Source organism: Perognathus longimembris, chromosome 15 (genome assembly GCF_023159225.1).
Source record: "Perognathus longimembris pacificus isolate PPM17 chromosome 15, ASM2315922v1, whole genome shotgun sequence".
Taxonomy (NCBI): domain Eukaryota; kingdom Metazoa; phylum Chordata; class Mammalia; order Rodentia; family Heteromyidae; genus Perognathus; species Perognathus longimembris.
The window spans coordinates 44,860,772-44,880,415 of record NC_063175.1 but is presented as its reverse complement, the minus strand read 5'-3'; the positions used below and the strand labels follow the sequence as shown (position 1 = coordinate 44,880,415).

Here is a 19,644-nt window from a genome sequence, read left to right as displayed (position 1 = left end):
AGCCATTGCAAGGTAAGTTAGAGTCATTCTGCTAATATTGCTCCTTTCTGCAGAAACAGCACTTGCCCTTTCTTCCAGTGCACTAACCTCTCCTGATGGAGCTTTATTTACTCTGTGAGTTTACAATGACTATGAGAGGATAAGCTCAGAGCTAATGCCAAGTGCACTTTTTAATTTTTTTTTTTTTTGCCAATTCTGGGGCTTGAACTCAGGGCCTGAGCACTGTCCCTGGCTTCATTTTGCTCAAGGCTAGCACTCTACCACTTGAGCCACAGTGCCACTCCGGCTCTATATGTGGTGCTGAGGAATTGAACCCAGGGCCTCATGTATGTGAGGCAAGCACTCTACCACTAGGCCATATCCCCAGCCCCAAGTACACTTTTAAGAATATCAATACATGTATTTGAAAGATGCCATTATCTTCAGTAAATGACATTTCCACCGTTCAGTTTAGAAAAGTGGTTTTCTGTTTGGTACAACTTTTTGTTTCACAAGTTACAGAAACAACTCTGTTTTATCCATTGCAAAGAAAGCCCTGTGAATTTTTTCTAAGATAGGAAACTTGATTCTTATTATTAGACAAAATAACATATATTTTCACATCTTTGAAGATCCAGAAAAGGTTTCCTTCTCCATGAATTCTTCACTAATTAAAAGTAAATTTTGATGATACCTATTCATACATAATCTTAAGGACATTGGATACTTCTGATAAAGCTATTTAATAAGAAAATGACATACATAATGTTCATGAACATAAATTCAAATCAAACACTTTGCTGGGTGCTGGTAGCTCATGCCTATTACCCTAGCTACTCAGGAGGCTGAGATCTGAGGATCTCGGTTCAAAGCCACTCTGGGCAAGAAAGTCCGTGAGGCTCTTACCTCCAAATAAACTACCAGAAAAATGGAAGTGGAACTGTGACTCAAGTGGCAGAGCACTACCTTGAGCTGAAGAGCTCAGGGACAGCACATAGGCCCAGAGTTCAAGCCCCACAACCAACAGAACAAAATAAACCAAACAACAACAACAAAGCAACAAAATAGAAACCACTTTGACCTTGTCACTTTAGGTAATGAAGCAGGGACGCTGAATCTAACTGGGGCCATCTTGGCCACATGGTGGATGACAGAGTATTGGGTGCAACTGGCACCATCTTGTCTTCATGATAGAGACAGGGAAATCCCACCTCCCAGGTGACAGGTGTGCCTGAATTCCTAGAGGCAGAGGTGGGAACTTGGACAATAGGTTACTGAACTTGACTACAGTCTTAAGTCATAAACACTCAAGCTCCCTGTGACCTTGACCACTGACCTGACCCTATTTAGGCCCAGACCAGCTCTGGTCTGGATGCTGTGACTTGTATCTTGTGTCCTGGCTCTTCTCTGGTCACTGTGGCATCCCACTTCAGCTCTTCATTGAAGTAATCTGATTTGTTGGTATTGTTTTTCTGCTTTTTCTTTCCTCTTCAGCTCTCATGGTTCATTTTTCTGACAGTGGGCAGTGTATGAAGGGCTGCAGGTTTTGCTAACAGAATGTGCCTTCATTTACCAGTTTTCCAATAAAGACTCCCAAATAAAGACTCCCAATTCAACCTCTCAAAATATGGCTTCTCTGTTTTCTTGCCATACAACAGTAAAAGACAAAGCTTAAAGGATTTGTATATTGAAGTAAAAAGAAATCGAAGGAGATTGTTCTGTTTCAAATGCTCCGTAAGTATTAATTGCTTGAAAAATTTGCAACACTTTTACATGAGGACTTTTAGAGTGGGTTGTTGCTGACTGTGAACATTATGTTTTTCTTGTGAAATATCTAGAAAAAAGCGTGATCATTGCTCAGGAACCAATGTGTAGCAGCTAACTAGAAACCTGCTTAATGACTGATATGGAATTCTTAGAAAATATCTACATTTAGTGGCTGCTTAGAAGCGTCTAGTTCCAAGTCTAGCTGGCTCTAAATATCTCACAGAGACTTTATAGTTGAAGATGCTTCTTTTCCCAGTCCCTGTGCCAAATGAGTTGCCAAAAGAAATTGCTGGCAAGTGTACAATGTCCACCCACAATGGGAATCTATCATAGCTATTAGTTGGCCTTCTCTCTTCCCCCCAAAATTTGCTCATGTGAAATTGTTCGTAAGGACAACACCACCTATTATTTCAGTAGTAGAATTGAATCAGATTGCTAAATCTCTCAGAAAAAAAAGAGCTTACATTTATTCTAGTCCGAATTAGAGTAAGTAAAGCCAAATGCCTCCCTAGGCATAAACCTTCATGATGGAGGTAAATATTTTTATGACAATATTGAGAAAGGTCATGTCTTGAGCCAGTGCCGTAGAATACTTTTAGTTCCTACTGTTAGATGCAAATATGGTGATAGAAAAGATGAGGGAGAACGGTTTACTCATGCCTTATCATCCTAGTTACTTGACAGCCATAGAAGAAAAGTTTGTAAGAACCCTTCTCAAATCATAGGTAGGCACAAGGTCATGTGACTGTCACGCCAAACTACAGAGAGGTTGAAATTGGGAGAACTGAAAACATAGGTTAGTCTAGGCCAAGCAGTCCATGAGAGTTCATCTCAGGGGAGGGAAACTGAATGTGATGGTGTGGATCCCATAATGATGAAAGCCTAAAGCTGGTCCATTGCAGCTTATGCAGGTGCTTGAGCTTAGGAAGGGAGATGATATCTTGGAAATAGCCAGTAAAAAACAGGGAAGTAGGAGTAACTCAACAGTAGAGGACCAGGCTAGCAAGTGCAAAGCCTTGCATTCAAACCTGAGTACCACTGAAATTAGAAAGAGAGAAAATGTAATTGCTAATCAAGCTCCTAACAATCATGAGCATACTTGAAAGTTAAGCATAGACTTGAGACAATACAATATAATTTTGATAAATGAATCAAATCATTACTGTGCTTTAAATTCAAAGAAGTGGTTTTCCTGAACTAAAGTAGTCAAAGAAGACTAAGACCAACCTGCATGTAATATTATGTGTGTGTGTGTGTGTGTGTGTGTGTGTGTGTGTCCCAGGGAGAACTCAGATAGGAAGAGACAGCTGTAGGAAGATTGCACTGGAGATTACTTCCTACTTGTAGAATGAGAGTATTAAGTACTTGCCAATTACATGACCTACCATGTATTCCTGATTAGCAGCCAATTACTCCGCTGGTATTCATGAATAAATTTGCCTAGGGCAATGCTGGCGTTGCTTCCTAGTCCAGAATGAGCAATGCCGGCTGGTGTTGATCAGTTTTACTGTGGTCCTTCTATACTACCTCTTTCTATAAATGTTGGGATGTGATACTCTTTGTCACTTAACACAAATGTCATACAAAATGAATATGAAGTTTGGTACTGTGGAAACATTTACTTAGTATCTTTAATATTTTCTACTTGATAGATTAAGCTATGTATGAGATAGTTTACCTTCAAGTTCCCTTTGAAAACTTAGCATCTCTCTCTCTATACACACACACACACACACACACACACACACACACACACAATCTGTATATTGTTTTGCTATTGGTTTAGCTCCATTTGGTTACTTTGTGATTTTCTGACCTCTAAAATCATATGACCTAGATACTCTATCCTTGGCTTTGAAAACAAGAATACCACAAAGAAAAATAAAACATCAGCCAGAGTTCTTTCTTAAGCATTGGACTACCCAATGACCTGGGAAGGAGCAAAGACAGACAAGTTTAACAGCTTTGCTTCCTCCTGCCCCAAAGTCTGTGACCTTGTTTATTCTCAGTTGTATAGATTTAAAAAGGAAGCAAAGAAAAAAAACAAGATCAAAATATAAAAAGGAAGCAAAAGGGATGTGATCACAGTATTTCCAGAATATCCAGCTTCAGTTCTTACCATAGCCATGCCCGAGCGCCAGGAAAACTGAGAAATCTGGCAGCAAAAGTGCCATCCCCAGAAGCCTTTGTGGAATGGCAAAATCTGGGAAAAGGATTGGAAAACACCACATTCAGGAGGCTCTAGAAGTAGAAGGAATCTTCAGTCATCATGGGATTCAGCCCTTCCTGGTTCAGATGAGGAGTTGCATGCAGAGAGTATATATGACCTTCGGGAATGACAATTTGTCCCTAACTAAGGAAAATTCAGTTTTGTTCATTCTTACTAGGAAATGAGAAATGTGTTAGATAGGTACAAAGTAGAAATAGAAAGAGAATTTTCTTCTTTATATTGAGGAAGATAACTTCCATTTCTAGAATATCTTAGCTGATTCTTGCCCATCATTTCTTCCCACAGTCCAGTTCCTACTCTGCTCATTCACCATAAATGCCATTCATGAAGAAACTTCATTTCTTTTTTCCACTGCTTGAATCACCTAATGGCCTACTACATATTTGTTGAAGATATAAATATATTTAAGCTCTTTCAAGCCGATGTAAAATGTCATGATGATTGAAATCAGTCTCAGGAGCAATTAATAGGCATGATCCCATCCCAATTCATTCTTGATGAGTGACCTCGGTAGATTAGTCACGATGGTACTTTTCCAAGCCTGGTTCACTGAGAACACATTTCTATTCTAAGTTGTACAAGAGGACAGAAATATTCTTGGAATAAAATATTTATGTCTTCAGGGGAACCATTTCAAATAATCTTGGAAAAGTCAAAGCACTAAGGGACTTTTGTTTTGTTTTTTTGAAGGTGACATGTGTTTCAGCAGAGAGACTATAAAGTTAATATTTGATTAGGTCAGGACCCAGAGAACAGGGCCCCTTCAAGAAATCGTTATTTTTCCACCTAACATCTTTTCTCTGCATGCCTCTGAGGAACCACGATGTTGTACTCAAGCAGAGACCTTAACAAGAGCTCAGAGATGCATCAATAACTCCTGCTCAGATGGAATCACACAGGCAAACTTGTGATTTTTTTTCACAGTCCCCAGAGTAGCAAACAAAATGCCCTAACAAGCTAGGACTTTGTGAATTCAAATCACGAAACAACCTGCCATGCTTAAAAGGGCAGTTGGGAGAGCTTAAAATAGTAGGCAAATAAATATTAGTGATACTGCTTTGTATTTGATGCCAATCATTTCAATAAAATAAAAGTATCAAGTACAAGATGGACAGATGTCTACTATTTCCGCCATGGTCTTTATTTGATTGGCTATGTTGGGCTTTAATAGGTGTATCTTTGACTACAAGGCTCTTAGAAATTAATTGGCTGAGTGATAGCCCTAGAGTCATTCCAATTAACTGACATTGAAATGCTGCTTTTCACAACCACAATTAGGTGCAGAAGGTTAGATTAAATTATGGACGGCAGAAAAATTGGACTTGTAACTTTTGTATCCATGGAATAAAAGATAAGGTTCTAGCCAGAAGTAACATCATTATTTATTTTTTACTTAATGTATGATTTGGTCATTGTTATTATTATTAGCAATACTGGGTTTGAAGTTAGTGTCTCACACTTGCTCAGTTTGCTTGTGTCAGCTAACACTTTATCACTGAAGGCATGCTTCTAGCCCTGCTTTTTGCTAGTAAGGTTGGAGATGAAGGCTTGCAAAATTTTCTGCCCAAGCTTGCTTTGAAACGTTGTCCTCTAGATCTCAGAACCCTGAGTAGTTAAGGTAATAGGCATCATAGCAAATTCAAAGTCAGCCAACCTATACAGCAAGACTGTTTGAAGACAAAAATAAATGAATAAAACATTTTTAAAAAGTACCATAGATTTAATTCAATCACTATCAAATTCTATCATGTTTATATAAACAATAGTCTGGTCTTAAAGTTTATTTGAAAATGTAAGGAGCTTAGAATAATGATGATTTAAAAAGAACAAAGCTAGAGACACTGTCCAGTTTCAAAACTTATCTCAGTCAGTGTGCACAGGCCTAAAGATAGATATATAATTGTAAATGGATAGAATTTATTTGTAAATGCTTGGTTCTAATATTTATGACAAAGGGTGCTGAGTTACTTCAATAAGGAACGAACAGCCTTTGGAATAAAGCTGTTAAGATATCATATAGAAAATTTTACTCAAAATGGAACACAGATGAAAACATTAGTGCTGAAACTATGGAATTCAGAAGAAAACATTAATCTTCATGACATTGGTTATTTCTCAGGTATAATATTAAAGTGATAAAAGAAACATGCAACTGTCAAAAAAAAAAGAAGTGCAAGAGAATCTTTATATTTGAAAAGATACCATACAAATGATAATGCAGCCCTAAGACAAGGCAAAAATACTCACATTTTATGTATCTTATCAAGGAGTTACATTCAGACTATGCAAAGAACTTTGACTACTTGATAAGAAAAAGACAAAATTTTTAAATGGGCAAAGAGTTTGAATAGATATTTCTTTGAAGACTGCCTATAAATGACCCAGAAGCCAATGAAAAGATGCTGAAAGAGCAAGAGAAAAGTACAACCCCAAGCCACTTTGCAGTTGTGAGGAAGGTTCTAATACAATCATCATGATAAAAGTTGGTAATACGGTGACAAAATGGCATCTTCCTATGCTATTGGTGCAAAGGCAAAATGACGCATCCATTTTGAAAGTTAGTCTGGTAACTGCTTGAAAACTTTAAGCATAGACTTAGTGTAAAAACCAGCCATTCCACTTGCAAGTCTACACCCAAGTGAAATGAAAACACAGCCACAGAAATACTTGCATAGAAATGCTCATAGTAGAATGCCCCAAAAGTGGAATACTATCCAGCTGGAGAAAGAATAAAGTACATATACATCCTACAATGTGGATAATGTGAAAACCTTGTCAAGTGAAAAAAGCCTGAAACAAAAGCCTTATATTTTATGCAATGTCCAGAATACATAAATCTGTAGAGATAGAATATAAATTAACATTTTCCAAGAGCCAAGGAGAAGAAAAAAGGTTACTCTTAGTATATGGTTGGGGAGAAGGGGAGGAAATATTGAAAATACTCTGGGTTTAGTGATGACAGAACAAGCTCGTAAATACACCACAACCACTGACTTAGGTATTTCCTTTATAAGTGTGGATTTTATGATATATTACTTCTATCTCAAAACTTACTGAATCCCAATAATATTACATTGAAATTTACCCCCAAATTCTTTGAATAACAACCATATAGGTATGTACACTGGGTTACAATTCAATAACTTACTAGTAAGTATCATGCATATTCAAATAACACAAATCACTGGAAACATACTGTGTACATTATACATCTTAATTACTCCAAATAATTTGTGTGTGTGTGTGTGTGTGTATGTCTACATGTGCATACATGCATGTGCCAGTACTGGAACTGGAATTTGGGGCCTTGTTCTTTGCTTGAATTTTTTTTTTGCTCATGGCTGATGCTCTGCCACTTGAGCTATGGCTTCAGTTTTAGCCCTTGGTTGGTTAATTGGAGATAAGAGTCTCCAATGTGTCTGCCTGGGCTGGCTTCAAAACTCCACCATCAGATCTTAGCAAGGATTTTAAGTATGAGCCATCAATACCAGCAAAGTAATTTTTTATTTATAAAATATTTATCACCTGGGTGGCAATAACCTATGTACTGTGAAGATGTGTTCACAGATCAGGGGAGTAATTGAAAACCACTGGGAAACAGCTGGGCATGTTGGATTCCTGAACATTGTCAACCAACACTGGAATGAAACTTGAGCAACTACACAATCCAGTGGCTGTCCATTCATATTCCCTGTTGACTTAACAAATACAAATGGCAGAGCTCCTCTAGACAAGCAGAATCAGAGTCTATGCAGGCAGACTTTTTATTTGAGTTAAATATTCCCCCCAAACAGGACAGAACAGCAGCGTGGTTGGAGCCATTTTCTTTCATCCTTATTGTTCCCCTTGAGCCCTGTCTCAAAACTTTCTCAGAAGACTGAGATTCTGTAGCAATTTGCAGCAATTCAGGCCAAAGTAGAAATCAAATGAGAAAGCCCATTAGTTAAGGGAGAGCAATTTCTTCTAGTTGATTGTGATTCCAGGGCACATAGGGAATGGTGGATTCTTCTTATGCTGGAAATAATTACCATTCTCTCAACATGATGCCCAGCTACAACAGAATTTTGCATCCTTCAATATTATGTTTGGTCTCACCGAAAATTGAGAGCAGCCTCTAAGACATTGTAACTTCACTCACTCAAAAAACTACAGATATTAAATAACTGTTTTAATTTAATAAACCAAGCTTCAAGAATTTCTTCTTGGAAACATTTACTATTTCACCTGAATTGCTTTCTGGCTTGTCTTTGCTAGCCGATGCCATGACTCATTTCTTTATCTTCTAAGAAGGTCAAATCTTTTTGTTTGGTTTTGTTTTACTTCAATGCTTTCCTAGACCTTTTCAGGCAGGACTTCAGCTAAGGAGCCAGAAAAAGTAAAACGTTAGAAAAAAATAAACTCCTTGAAATCTTGCAAAGCTGTGTATTGAAAGGATTTTTCCCACATATATCTTCCAAGATGGAAGAAAACTAATGATGCAATAGAGCAAAACTAACCCCACTCAGAAGATTAGCAAGTCTCTAAAGAGACTAATGGCTTCTCACAGTCAGCCACTGAGACCTGAAAGATTTATCCAACTCAGTATTTCTCGAACTTGGATGCTTTTAGAACTTCCTTGTGTCCAGGCTATACTTCATCCCCAAACCAAGTAAATTCTAAATCCGTATGGTAAGACAAAACCATTTATATATTTCTTTAATTCATCAACCCCTTCCAGATAATTCCAATATTTAGCAAAGGTTGGGAACCACAAATGTCGGCCTGGCCTCTAGTTTCAATCTAGGAGAAAGGACAGTACCACATTCTTCAAGATGCATCTCTTGTTAAGACAATGCTTGGGGCAAGATGCTTCCCTGCTTACTCTATCGGCTCCTGCTTTGATGGGCTCACAAGAACTAGCCAAGAGACAATCCTTTGGCCTTCTCTTATAAGGCAATTTTATAGGAAGCAGACAACCCATCCTTCCTGGAAGAGCCACAGGTAGCTTATGAAAAGGTGTTAAGTTTATATTTGCTTCAACATTTAAACAATATTTTCATATAGAAGACATTAAAGATATGTTTGGTTTTTAAAAAGTATTGTTCATTAATTTTATTTTGCTGTTATTGAACTCAGGCTTACACTGATGTACAAGCCATCTACCATAAAGATATAGCCCTAAGCACAAATATTTTATTGTAAAATGAACAAAAATTTATCTATATTGATTGTAACAGGTTATTTTGAAATGATATATAATATATTTGACATAAGTACACATGAGGAGTAAGTGAAATAGAGATAATTAATGCAGGGTTATCCATTTCTTTCTGATGAGACTATTTTAAATCCATTTTTTTCACAATTGTCAAGAATATGACACATTGTTATTAACCACAGATACCAGTTCACTTTTATCTAACCTTTTAAATCTGTCCTTTGTGTTTTGGGGAAAAAAAACATTAGCATAAATTAATTGTACAAAGGAACTTCATTTTGATATATTCACAACATTCATGTAAAGTATTTTAATCAAATTCATCTAGTCTCTATTACTCTCTCTTAACCCCTCCGTTTTCTTCTCCCCTCCTATAAAGCAGCCTCTGATGGATTTCATCATGCTATTTCCTTCCTTTCTTTCTTTTCTTTTCTTTCCTGTTTTGTCAGCCATGGGTCTTATACTCAGGGTCTCGGTACTGTCCCTGAGCTCTTTTGCTCATGGCTAGTGTTCTAACATTTGGGGCCACACCTGCACTTCTAGTATTTGAATGGTTAACTAGAGATGAGTCTCACAGAGACTTTTCTGCCAGGGCTGGCTTAGAACCCCAATCCTTAGATCTCAGCCTCTTGAGTAGCTAGGATTGCAGGTATGAGTCACCAGCGGCCAGCTTCATTATGCTATTTTCATACACATATGGAATACACTTCCATAGCATTCCTGTCTTGTTGTCTTCTCTTTTCCCTCTGTCCTCTCCCACAGGTTTCTACTCCCCTCCTTGCCCTGTAGTCTCACTTTTGTAATAATCTTAAGCTTATTTGTCAGAAATGAAGTATTTTACTCTGTGACCAATATCTCCTTAAGCTTCCCCCATATTCTTTAATAAGATGCTTTGCCAGGTTTTCAGACATTGTTCTAACAACCTTGCAAATTGGGTTCACTCTGTAGCTGGCACTGTTCTGAGAAAATCACAAAGGCATAATGCATTGCTTCATTATCTGAGAAAAGTCACCCTAATCACAATATCTGGGATGTAAGGATGGTAAAACTAGAGAGCATTTATGGATTTGTAGGCATATATCTACGAAAACAACGTATGCATCATTAATATTTCCTCATTTAGACATAATTCTAGGTAACTCACAGAACTATGAGATTCTAAGAATAAGGACATCTTTAGGAAGACAATATTTGCTGGCCATTGTTTTAGCTCTGTTCACTACAATTTTATGAGTAATAACCACTAGAAATGTAATCAGATCTACAGATAATGAAGTTAGTACAAAGAAAATACTGTTTTGACTAATAAATGCTCTTTTAACATTATGTGCACTCTTATTTTGTGCACTCTTATTCTTATGTCATAGAAAATCTGTTTTGAGTGTTGTTCTGCTATATATATGTATATGCATATATATGTATATATAGAGAGAGATCTATATATAAATAGTTTAGATTAAAAACGAAAGAAGGTTGGGCTGGGGATATAGCCTAGTGGCAAGAGTGCCTGCCTCAGATACACGAGGCCCTAGGTTCGATTCCCCAGCACCACATATACAGAAAACGGCCAGAAGCGGCGCTGTGGCTCAAGTGGCAGAGTGCTAGCCTTGAGCGGGAAGAAGCCAGGGACAGTGCTCAGGCCCTGAGTCCAAGGCCCAGGACTGGCCAAAAAAAAAAAAAAAAAAAAGAAAGAAGGCTACTCTTGTACACATTCTGACCATTTATTTGGGTGAGATGTAAAAATTTTCATCTGACATGTTATTTGGAATGAAGTCTGGCTCAGAAAATCTGAGGCTCTGCACCCAGTAGAAATTCTGAGGAGAGAGAAAACATTACAAAGGGATGAACTAGGGTGGCAGGGACAGTGGCTCATGCCTGTAATTCCAGTGACTTGGAAGGATAAGATAGGCAGAAGAACTACAGTCAAGACTATCCCAGGAAAACGGTTAGAAAGACTTTGTTCTTAAAGAAAAAGTCAGGTATGGTTGTAAAAGTCTGTAATCTCAGCAATGTGGGGGTAGAGACAGGCAGATCACAGTCGGAAGCTGGAACCAAGGGGAAAGGTTTGAGGCTACATGAAAAGTCACTAAAGCAGAAAGGATGTGTGGCTCTAGTGGTAGAGGTGATAGAAGAGATGGAGTCTGATGGGGAAAAGGGAAGAGAGAACGAGGAGGGCACTGGTCGTGGAAGCAGTCTGTGTATCCAGGGTTGCTGGATGTAGGAGAATTGGCAAAAGCATTCAGAGGACTTGGCTCGTGAGGTTGGATGCTCAGGATTAAGTATTAACTGTGGGGTAATGAAAAGAGGAAGACATTACAGTCTATATCTCTGGGCTCAAGGTATAAATGTCATAGTTACCACCCACATGGGAAATCAAAAGCCCCAAACCCTTGATTTAAGATTTTTACTTGTAGCTGAGTGTGTGAGATATCTGGCTGTATTCATTCTATTCTCGCATTTCCAACAAATAAAAAAATCTTTTGTGGAGCCTGGTGCTGACAATGGTTCAAGCCTAGGGTCTAGCTACTTCCCAAGACTGAGATCTGAGGATGGTGTTTTGACGCCAGCTTGGGCAGGCAAGCCTGTGAGACTTTTATTCCCAATTAACCATTAAAACCCTGAAAGGAGAGCAATGGATTAAGAGGTAGAGGAACAGTCTTAAGCTAAAAAGCTCAGGGACAGTGCCCAGGGCCTGAGTTCAAGCCCCAGAATTGGCAAGCATGCGCACACACACACACACACACACACACACACACACACACACACACACACACAGAGAGATCTTTTGAGCATGAGTCCAACATAACAAAACCACAAAATCATTAATTAATCAACATAAGCTACTTTGTAACCTAGAATAAAGTCACTAAATTTCTCAAAACCAAAACTGGTGCAGAAATCCCACACTGGTTTTACTTCTATTAACAAAGCACTAGATTATTTTAGCCACTTCAGGCCCTGCTGGAACTCTGATTAAAAAATACAATAATTGACAGTGACTAATTACAGTATTAAAGAAACGATTGTTTATTTCTTGGCAGTAACCTAATCAGCAGACCATGTCTTAAACTCACCTAACATTTCCCAGTATAAAACATTTATAATATAGCCTTTGTCAGCTTTTACACCCCCCACCCCATGTTCTGGTGAGAATGACCATCATTAGCACAAAGACATTTATAGCTCTGCTAAATTCCCTGCTGTTGGGTGCATTTTAACGTTTAAGTTTAATCTGAGTAGAGGGAAAAGCAGCTAGTTGATGCCTAATTGAGAGCCTGTTAGGGTTTTGACAACAGAGTTCTCAGCAAAGTAGTATGGTTTTTCAGCTCTATCACATCCTGAAACTTTAGAGTTGGTAGAAAATTTGTTTTGGCTAATAATGTTTGGCTTATAAAAGTTAGGAAGTACTTGACAGTGTGATAGCAATGATGACAAAGATGATTGTGTCTTACACCATCTATGTTGGTTCAGTTCTGCTTTGTACATTGTCCTTGTTTTTTTTTTGTTTGTTTTTTTTTTTTGCCCAATGTTGGAAAGTCTAAGAAAAAAGGTGCCTTTAAAATGCCTGAGATACTAAGTAAAAGTAAGCTACTGCAGGAAAAGGAACTAGATAAACACTAGTCACCAAAACACTCTAATTGGGGTCATTTTTTTCCTTCAGATTTTCAGAATCCAGAGTGTCCTGATGGTCTTCAGATACCATCAATGTATGAGTCAAGGAGTTGCGAATCTTGCTTTTTCATTAAAGGTGGAATATTATTTAAATAGCAGGGAAAGAAAGTACTATTCCATCAGAGAAGAAAGGAAAACACAACCCTGAATGACAAAGATTCCACTTAGCACTCAGTCTACTCTTCCATGGTCCTCTGTACCTCTTTGCTCCCCATAAAAGCCCTCTCATGTAACTGAACCCCCAAAGGTCACCCTTGGTTTGTTGTCTGTAGCGCCCCATTTCTCTTTTCATGATGCCCAGCTCTTGAATAAATCTGATTTCTTTCTCTCATCTCCCAAGTACTAGCTTTCCCCAGTGGCAATGCATGGAATTGATGCTGGTAACACGAGGATGCTGAAATTACACACAGAAATACTTTCCTCCCTATAATTTTCTTTAAATGGTCAAAGAGGCCTTCATGGGGAAATACATTGTCCTTACTTGATGGCTCATGTGAGCTGTGACAGTATCTTCATGACCACATTCATCCTTCATAATCAATACCTATGTAACTCAGTCTTCTGAGTCGTTTGAAGAGTAAAAAAAAAAAAAGATGAACAAGAACAACCAAAACAAAACACCAAAGCAAGACATAGGGGCTTAAATTCTCATAAATGGAGGTTTGGTATAAGAAAATTCTGAACTGGAGATGATTAGGAGACGGCAGTTGTTGACCATATTAATATGCCACAGACTGGTGAGATAGCTCTTACTCCACAGAGCCCCCTCCCTGAAGTCTATTCCTGGCCAAGAAGAAACAAAACCATCATTAAAGATTGATGTGTTCATTTCTAATATAGCTAACATAAGAAATAATAGATTTACTATACTAAGTCAAAGACTAAGAGGTAAGCATTATACTGTCAATAAACTGTCAACAAGAAGGTGTTTGTTGCCTGGGATACATTTGAGTTTACCAGAGGTTTGAGTCTCAAAGATATTCTTTGCAATAGATGTATTTCTCCAGTACTAAAGCAAACTCTTCCTTTGACATTTCCATCAGTACTTGAAAAGAGGGCACTGTCTTTGGCTTCTTGTTGCTCAAGGTTAGCACTCTACCTTAGCACTCTACTTTAGCCACAACACCACTTCTGGCTTTTTCTATTTATGTGGTGCTGAAGAATCGAACCCAGGGCTCGGTGCATGCTAGGCGAGCACTCTACCACTAAGCCATATTCCCAGCCCCCTCTTTTTTTTTTTTTTTGGACCAATTTGTCCTATAGAAGTCTAGGAACCTTGACTAAGTGGGAGATTCTTCAACACTAGGTTCAAAGATTTCCTGCTGGAATCTGGTTCCAGTTAAGTGATGATATTTTACAAAAAGAAGCATAATTATGAAGACTAAATGCACCTTAAATTCAGGAACATAAATTCTAAGTAGATAAAATAACGAAGTGGTATTGTTTCACATTCACCCTGTGTATACCTACTAGATACACTAAGTTGAATATACATTAAATTGAGGCCACTGTGCAAGAGTTTAAATTTAAAAATGATACTGGCACTGTCCTTCTCCGATAATGTCAGTTATATTTAACCATCTAGTGCATTTTCATAATATAGCAGGCATTATACCAGGCTGGTATGAAATCCATTATCCTTACCCTAATCAGATCAAGGCTGGACTATGATAAAAAGACACCTTGAAAATCTCCCAATATCATCTGAAGAGATAAGTTATTGGGAGATCAAAAGCAGAAACTAGTTCAAAACATTCAAATAAAGGTAAGATACCATTGTGGAATAATCCCAAGTGACAGCAAATGAAATGCTGTATCTCATGGTAATCAGGCTTGTGTTTTCCTAAGGAAACAAAGAAATAGGATGAAATATAAGAAATGAACTAAAAGACTTCCTCCTCCTCTCCTTCCAACAAATAGCACGGACTGGATAACACAGGTATTGGTTGTAAAGGATAAGCAAGGTTATAACGGGTATAGGTCTACAAACACCTGCAGTTACATGTATTTGTGAAGGCACCCAGAGGAATGCTTGAATGGATGTGCGCACACACACACACACACACACACACACACACACACGGCCATCTCCAACATTGAAAGAATAAATGAATTTCCTGAAAGTCAGTTGTCTGTCTACTTGGTCATGACAGATCAAATAAAGCTACAAATTGCATTGTATACATTATATACAATTACATCTAGAGTTCTGTGGTTACTTGGAGATAAGGGTCTCAGACTTTTCTGCCCAAGCTAGCTCCAAACCATGATCCTCAGATCTTAGCCTCCTGAGTAGCTAGGATAACAGCTACTGCCCCCTTCATCTTTAGCTTTTCCTACTCTCCCATTTTCCCAAGTTGTCTCTTAGTTGCATTTCATCTTGAGAGAACTTGCAGGAATAAATATTTACTAAAGGCTCCAATTCACCATATTTTGATACTCTTTAGCTGATAGCTCTCTTCTTATTTATTGCATGTTCACTCCTGTTTAAGAAGGTAAGCTCTGGAAAGGCAGAATCCTGTCTACATTGCTCCTGTTGGAGAGATAAAAAGAATTGCAAAAAGTATAAAGAATATAGAGCTTGTGCTCTGTTAGATCTAATTGGAAGAGGCTGTGTCATGGAGACTATTGGTCCTAGACAACATTAGGTTATATGTTGAAGAAAATTGCAAACCTTACATGAGAAGAAGAAACATCTTCATCCTGAGTTAACTTGTCCTATTGAATCCAAAGAAGAAACTGTCGTTCTATGAGTGCCAAGTGTAAATTCCAACACAGTAAACTTCTGTGTGTGTATATAAGACTGATGAGTGAGGGGACAGTATGCCAACCCAGTGATAGATATTTTTAAAACAGCATTGTACTCAATACCTACTTTTGCATCCTTGCATTTCAGAACATTGTCCACAGGGTTTGGAGGTGTGGCTCCATTGTTAGAGCACTAGCCAATGAGTGAAAGAGTCAGGTACTAAGATTGAGTCCCAGGCTTGTACCAAGAAAAAAGAAAGTATGAAAGAAAGAAAGAAAATAAAGGGAAGGGAAAAAAAGAAAATAAGGGGAAGGAAGGGAAGAAGGAAACAAAAGGAAGGACAAGAAAAGAACCTTGTCTAGTAAAAGTGTGCAATGCGGATGTGGGTTGTAAAGATACTGGGTAAGTATTGTGTTGCGGGGGTAAGGTTATTTAAAAGAATCCCAGGTGCTCAGATACTTGCTTCTGCTCCGTGTGAGGTGGCAGACACAGCAATTCATTGCATTGGATGGCAAGTATTGGTGACACATAATATGAACGATCTCTACTTCAAACAAGAACCATGTTTGTTTAAAATACCTTTTAGAAATGGCTAGCATATCAGGAAAATTTCAGGACAGTGTTACCACTATAAGACATAAACAATTCCAATTTCCACACAAGGCAAAAGATTAAGTTCACATTGCATTATCGTTTTCACTTTGTATTTGCTCTTCTAACAGTTTCATCTTGTTTTTCTTTCTTCCTTAGCTTACTCTCGTTTTATAAATATATTTACATATGAACATGTATAAATATATAAACACATATTTTATAAATACAAAATATATTATATAAAATATAATATGAATATATAGTAGAACACAAATATGTTATATATTAGATATATAATGCTGTAAAGTACATTATATATTATATTTATGAATTTGTTTCATATATAAATATGTTTATATATAATGCATATGATATATAAATGTGTCATGTATAATGCATAAATACAAATATATATGTAGCTTTTTGCCTGTGACTTCTCTTGTATGCAGAATCCAGTGATGAACATACTCTGGATATTTTTATGATAATAATACAAACATTTTTGTTAGCTGAATATTTTGATAATCCCCTTTGTTCCTCACCATTTTATTAAAATGTTTCCACACCTAGCTTTAGATTCCAGTGTATTAATAGAAGCACAGATTGGTTTGGGGCTCTAAAGGTCTGATCCTGATAAATATCACGTTATTACAAGTTTATAACAACGAATCTTTCTACCAACAGAAAATGCACCAGCAGCATAACCCAGAAACTCCGTGAGATGGTAAAGCACAGAAGACCAGGATAATCCTGGAAAATACTGAGCATCTTCAAAATAAGTAATAGAAATAAGGAAACATCAAGAGCATAACTCTCTTTTATTGCTAATCCCTAGAACATACTACACTTACCACTTCTTGTTGCTGTCACAGCAGTATCCTGTGGATTCTCGGCCTACACCCAATTCCAAACTACTAGACTCACTGGCGTTGTGGTTTCTTGTATTTTTTTTTTTAAAGCAAGTTCACAACTTGCCATAGACTGTCAGACATCAAGATCTCTCTGTTCTCTGAAATTCCTCGAACTTAGAGTGTTTTCTTTTTTCCTTGTTGCTGAATGCTGAGATATTTTGTTTAGTCTATCTGAGGATGTTTTTAGGTGAATAGATACACAGAGTTTAAGATCCCACTGTAGCTCTGTGCTTATGGATCTTCGGTGCCTAAAATGATAGTGCTGAATTTCTGATCTACCCAGATTATAGCCAATGCTTAGTTTTCAAAAAGAATACCAACAACACTTTCAATAAACACATATTGAACATCAACTCTGTGCAAGAAATTTTAAAAATTGCTGTAAATATAGAAACAAATTGGCTAAGCCAGTTTCTTCTCTCCTTCCCGAATCTATGCCTCAAGTTTTTACTGGACAACATCATTATCAGCAAATAACCTTGAAACAAATATTCATTCTGCAGAAACTCCTGTGGTTTTGTGGTCTGTCCATATCATGCATGCCAAAACAAGTCCAAAATAAGTCTTTCCCCCTCCCTCCTTTTGTTCCTTCCTGTGTCCCTTCTTTCCTTTCTTTGTTCCTTTGTTCTTTTCTTCCTACCTAGTAAATGTACAAGTACAATCTATATTGTGTCAGAGGAGAGCTGCTTATAAATAACATTTATGAAATGTAATCATATATTTAAAATAAAATTGGGAATCTGTTTTACAAAGGAATTCTATGTTAAATGCTTCTGTAGATGAGGAGCTATTTTGGAAACATGACTGACCCCAAATGATTACTTTTAAATAGGATATAAAATAAAATCATCTAGGAGTTTCTTTCTTACTGTACCTCTGAGTTAAAGATCTAATTCAAAACGTGACTGGTGGTTTATGTGTACAGTGGGTATCTTGCTAAATTACAAAGGATTTAACAAGTTATATTCAGTTTCTAATTTGGGCCTACCAGTAGTTAATTATTATTTGAAAAATATGAGCAAATATTTGCCAGGAAGAAACAGAATGGTACTCAACTTACAAAACCAGTGCTATTTTCATAGCTTCCCAGAAAGGAATGTGTCAGAGGGCTGTTGGGCATTCTGCTGGAAATGGTTTGGATCTGTCCATTCTAAACATCCCCAACTGTTTTTGTCTTCTTTCTAATGCATATAGCATGGGCCGAAAGTGAAGAAATGTTGATCAACTGGACATCATTATGGAAACTTAGTGCTGAGGGGGTCTTCAAAGTCAATAACCTTAAACACAATTAATAGCTACTAACCCATTGATAGGCGATCCTGGGGCTCCCTGAATAGCTGTTTCTCAGGAATTCTGACCAAGTTGGGTTTGGAGTGATTATTGGTCCAGTCTCCATCGTGTCACCGCCTCTCCAGCTGCATGCACCGAAGCCCTGCAAGGCGAAGGCCTTTGGGGGTTTCCTTTGACATCTCCATGTTTGAACTGTGGTTTTCTCCCATTGCCCCAGGCCCCTACTCCCCGCAGCCTTCTCTTTAGGCAGCTTCATGACTCCCAAGTCAGGCTTTTAAGAATCCAAATCAGAAATAAGTATTTAAAACCAGGCCCAGCTGTGCGGCATTGCCCGCAACAACTCTGTTAAGACAACCATCTTGCATGGCAGTGTCTGCACTGTGGCTCACATATCCCATTTACTCTCTTCCTTATCCCTATCAATGGGAACACCATCTTCAAAAACATATTGAGGGCTGGGGATATAGCCTAGTGGCAAGAGTGCCTGCCTCGGATACACGAGGCCCTGGGTTCGATTCCCCAGCACCACATATGCAGAAAACGGCCAGAAGCGGCGCTGTGGCTCAAGTGGCAGAGTGCTAGCCTTGAGCGGGAAGAAGCCAGGGACAGTGCTCAGGCCCTGAGTCCAAGGCCCAGGACTGGCCAAAAAAAAACAAAAAACAAACAAACAAACAAAAAAAAACATATTGAAGACTAGGCATAACATTCCAAATCCACATTGTTGAAGACAGTGTCTAAAACATTTGCAATCGAGGAGTTCCCATAACTTTTAGCCTGTCCTCTCTTGGGTGGTATAGTTGAGTATCTTCACATATTTGATTTACTAGATGTTTTCTATAATGAATTAAATTCTGTAAGGTTCAGAATTTAATGCAGTCAGTCTGCAGAAAACTCATTTTTCCAATAAATTGCATCTCCATTTAATCATATTTGTAACATCTAATTAAATCTATTCTTCGTAGTTTAAAAAAATAAGGAATTAGATTGTTAATATCTATTATAAACTATGGTGGTTTCAAACTGTTCTCTTTTCCTTAGTCTTATGAAGCCTTTATATTATTCCCTTTCAGGTGTCTTATTTTCCATTTTCTTCAGATTATTTATATATATATGTATGTATATACATATATGTATATACCATATATTACATATATGTGTGTATATATGTATGTAGTATATATACACATACACATGTATGATTATATAGCTATATATGTGTCTATATTTATATATGTGATTAAATTCCATTAATTTC

General features: G+C 37.6%; 1 protein-coding gene across 2 annotated transcripts in view; it reads right to left on the bottom strand.

The window, feature by feature from the left end:
- Rab27b (RAB27B, member RAS oncogene family) overlaps positions 1–19,644 on the bottom strand; it is a 50,415-nt gene that overhangs the window by 13,738 nt on the left and 17,033 nt on the right. Inside the window, exon 1 of one of the 2 annotated variants that reach the window (XM_048363581.1) lies at positions 1,745–1,812. The exons of the other annotated variant lie outside the window; for it this stretch is intronic. The gene's annotated coding sequence lies outside the window, so the exon portion shown is untranslated. Of the gene's footprint in view, positions 1–1,744; positions 1,813–19,644 lie in introns of those variants that run through there. 2 annotated transcript variants of the gene reach the window in all.